Genomic DNA, 4132 nt, shown 5'->3' on the forward strand with positions numbered 1-4132 from the left:
GGAAAAGCAGAGCAGCGAAGTGGTAAAAATGGTGAAAACCACACCAGGATTAGCACCCAGAAACCCAGGAAAGAAAAGAGGCAGGAAAAAGCAGAATGAACTATTGATGGAATGTGGAAAGCTAATGATAGACTCAGGTAAGATGAAAGACCTAACTAGCTACTCCTTTACCAATCTTTAATAATGAAGTTTACTTATTGGAATATTAGAGGTCTTGGTAGTAAAAGAAAACAGAGACTGGTTAGTAATAGAATGAAACAAATAGCTCCGGATGTGATCTTCATCCAGGAAACCAAATGTTCCATTCAAAAAATAAAAGAGATTCATAGTAAATGGCTCAATCGTTATGAGTTTCTAGAAGTCAAAGTAGAGAATACAACAGGAGGTATACTCACCCTTTGGGATCCAAATAAAATAGACATTTTAGATGCTGAGGCATCTAGAGAGTATCTATCAGTGGTCATACAACTGGTAGGAGATAAGGAAACATACCTGGTCACAAATTTTTATGGCCCCCAAAGAATGGAAGGTAAACTCAAATTTCTAAATTCTCTGGAGGCTCTCAGAGAGAGACATTCAGGCATTCCATGGATATTGGGAGGGGATTTCAACATGATTAAATCACTTTTGGAGAAAAAAGGTGGAACCAGAGTTCTAAGTAAAGACTCTCTGAAGTTTCAGACTTTTATAGATATAATGAAGTTAGTGGATATTGTAACGAGTAATGGCATATTTACTTGGAACAATAAAAGAGGAGGAGAGTCTCAGGTAGCTTCAAAATTAGACAGATTTATGATATCAGAAGACCTTATGCTCAATGATAAGGAAATATCAGCAAGAATTCTACCCTTTGGAGGCTCAGATCACTGGCCGGTTCATCTGGAGGTGCAGAGTATTGGTACTCCCCGGAATAGACCTTTTCGATTTGAAAACATCTGGCTTTCCCATCCAGATTTCACCAGCAACATTGCCAAATGGTGGTCAGAAGATTTGAACATTCAGGGCACTAGAATGTTCCTTCTTCAGAAAAGACTAAAACACATCAAGCTCTAGCTCAAGGATTGGAATAAGAATGAACATGGCAATATTTTTGAAGTTAAAAAAGCAGTGGAAGGTAAAATGCAGGAACCCAACCAAGCCCTTATCACAGATGGCTTCGATGAAACCAGAAATGATTAGGCTACCAAATGTAATCAAGAATGCGAGAATTTATGCAAGCAAGAGGAAATATTTTGGAGGCAAAAATTGAGGGTTCAATGGCTCAAAGAAGGAGAAAGAAACACTAGATTTTTCCACAGATCCACTATGGCTAACAGAGTTCACAACAAAATTTCAGTGATCAAGGACGAGGGAGGTAATCTTCACAACTCTCATGCAGAGATAGAAGAAGTTCTTGTTAAGCACTTTCGAGGCACAGCCAAGGAAACATGTTATGACAGAGAAAACTCCATCAGAAACTTCACAAGACATATACCTAGGCTGGTGTCCAGAGAGGACAATTTCAACCTTAACAAGCCAGTAACCGAGGAAGAGGTTAGCGAAGTGCTCAAAGAAATGGAAAATGGTAGAGCACCTGGCCCAAATGGTTTCAATGTAGATTTCTTCAAAGCTTGCTGGAATATTGTAAAGCAGGATATTATAAATGTTGTAGAAGATTCTAGGATGAATAGAACTATTTTCAAAGCCCTGAACACTTCCTTCATTGCTCTGAACCCTAAACAGGAGGCAGCCCAAACTCCTGACAAGTTTAGACTGATAGCTTTATGTAATGTGGTTTACAAGATTATATCAAAAGTGGTGGCCAATAGACTCAAACCTCTCCTTCCTACCCTAGTCTCTATGGAACAATCTGGGTATGTGGAAGGGAGGCAAATTCTTAATAATATTATTCAAGCACATGAGGTGGTGCACTCTCTGACCAGCAACTGAAGGGTTGGTATGATCATGCAATTGGACATTGCCAAGGCCTATGATAAATTGAACTGGAATTATATCAGGAAAATTCTTATTGCTTTTGGGTTTGATCACAACTCGGTGAGATGGGTCTTGGCCCTGGTCACTTCCTCCAGCTTCTCAATTCTGGTCAATGGTTCTCCATCTGCAACTTTTCTTCCCTCTAGAGGCCTCAGATAGGGGGACCCTCTCTCACCCTTTCTCTTCATCCTCATGATGGAAGGACTGGGTCGATCTATCAGTCATGCAAAATAAGTCAGTAAGATCAAAGGTCTCCAACTTACTGATAGGGGACAGGCTTGGACGCATCAACAGTGTGTGAATGACACCATGCAGCAGGGAATCCCCACAGTCAAAGAAGCTCATTCTTACAAAAAAATTCCAAATGACTTTGCCCGGGATTCAGGTATGGAAGTTAATCTCTCCAAATCTAAGATTTTTTTCTTCAATACTAATATTGCCATTCAGAGGAACATTGCTAAAATTCTGGGCTTTCAAAGAGATTCACTCCCCTAAAAATATTTGGGGGTTCCTCTAACTGCTAAGCCTTTACACAAGAGCATCTAGGAGCCGGTGATTAATAAATTGCAAGACAAAATAAGGAAATGGACTATGAGGTCCTTAAACTTGGCTGGCAAGTTGGTGCTCGCAAAGGCTGTTCCGCAATCTATCCCAGTTTTTATGCTTTTTGCTCTCCCTGCTCCTAAAGGAGTCTTGTAGCTATTCAGATCCATACAAAGAGACTTTCTCTGGGGCAAGGGGGAAGAAAAGAAAAAATGGGCCTTGGTAGCTTGGGAAAAACTCTACAAACCTAGAAAACATGGGGGTCTTGGATTGGATGATCCTGAAATTTTAAGCAAAGCTTTAGGGGCTAAGTTATGGTGGCGCTGGATAAAAGAACCAAAGGCTCAGTGGGCTACAATTTGGAAAGAAAAATATGCCAGCTCATGGCAAAGTGATGACCATATACGAATGGATGGAAATATTAAGGGATCACACATTTGGAACAAGGCCTGGGATAATAGAGGTCTAGTCCAAGATAATGGCTTCTGGGAAATTAGAGAGGGAAACCTGGCTCTGTTTTGGGAGGACAGATGGCAACAAGAACCCATTCTTTTAAAAGAGGAATGGAAGGAACTTAAGGTAGAGGCAGATGCTAAAGGTTTAACCAAGGTAAAGGATTTCTGGGATCAAACCAACAGTATAGAAAAATGGAGAATATAGAGGAAACATGATTTCAGGGATGACAACCCCTTAAAAGCTAAAGCTGAAAGGCTAATGCAAGAGTTAGATCGAAGGAAAATTTTAGTATCAGAAGGGAATGACCAGCTAAGATGGGGCAACAACAATGAGGGCACCTTTAATCTTAAGGAATCCAAATTCATTCTCCTTGGTTTGGCCTCCCTGGACCCGGACAAACCATGGTAAAGACTATGGAGGCATCAAGGTTGGATGAAAATTAAACTCTTCATGTGGCTGGTCTAGCATAGGAAGATTTTGACTTGGGACAACATTCAGAAAATGGGTGTTTTGGGGCCTTCCAGGTGCCAACTATGTGAAGCTCAAGAGGAAACAATGGAGCACCTTCTCAACAACTACTCCTTTACTCCCAGGTTGTGGGATGCTTTTGTCGCCATTTTCCAACAGTCAGATAGGGACAAAGGGAACATCATCAACACCCTAAACAAGTGGAGAAGTAATTTTTCGAATAATGAAGTCCTCAGCACTGCTTGGGCTCTTACGCCCGGCTTCATTATCTGGAATATTTGGAAAGAAAGGAATAACAGAATTTTCAAGGATGTTAAAAAACCATCCCTTTACCTTTTGGATCAAATCTTAAAACAGCTTCATGAGACAGTTGGGTCTATTGTCCGAAATCTCCCTAAGAATCCTCCTTCGGAACCAGATTTGAGGATTCTCTGTCAGCTAGGGTTACAGGGTCTCATTCCTCAGGATCGGGAAAGGAAGATTCTCATTAGAGACTCTGAACTTGATTTTTGGCACCCCCCCCAAGGGTTTTTTGAAGTTCAATATTGACGGTGCCTCAAAGGGCAACTCGGGTATTACGGGTCATGGCGGAGTGTTAAGAGATGAAGGAGGGAATGTCCTATTCATTTTCTATGGTCACCTAGGGAGAACCACCAATAATATGGCAGAAGTTATGGCTATGGAGCATTGT

This window comes from Pinus tabuliformis, chromosome 2_1 (genome assembly GCF_031772625.1).
Source record: "Pinus tabuliformis cultivar Carrire ecotype Pingquan chromosome 2_1, CPIR1, whole genome shotgun sequence".
In the NCBI taxonomy this organism is placed as follows: Eukaryota; Viridiplantae; Streptophyta; class Pinopsida; order Pinales; family Pinaceae; genus Pinus; species Pinus tabuliformis.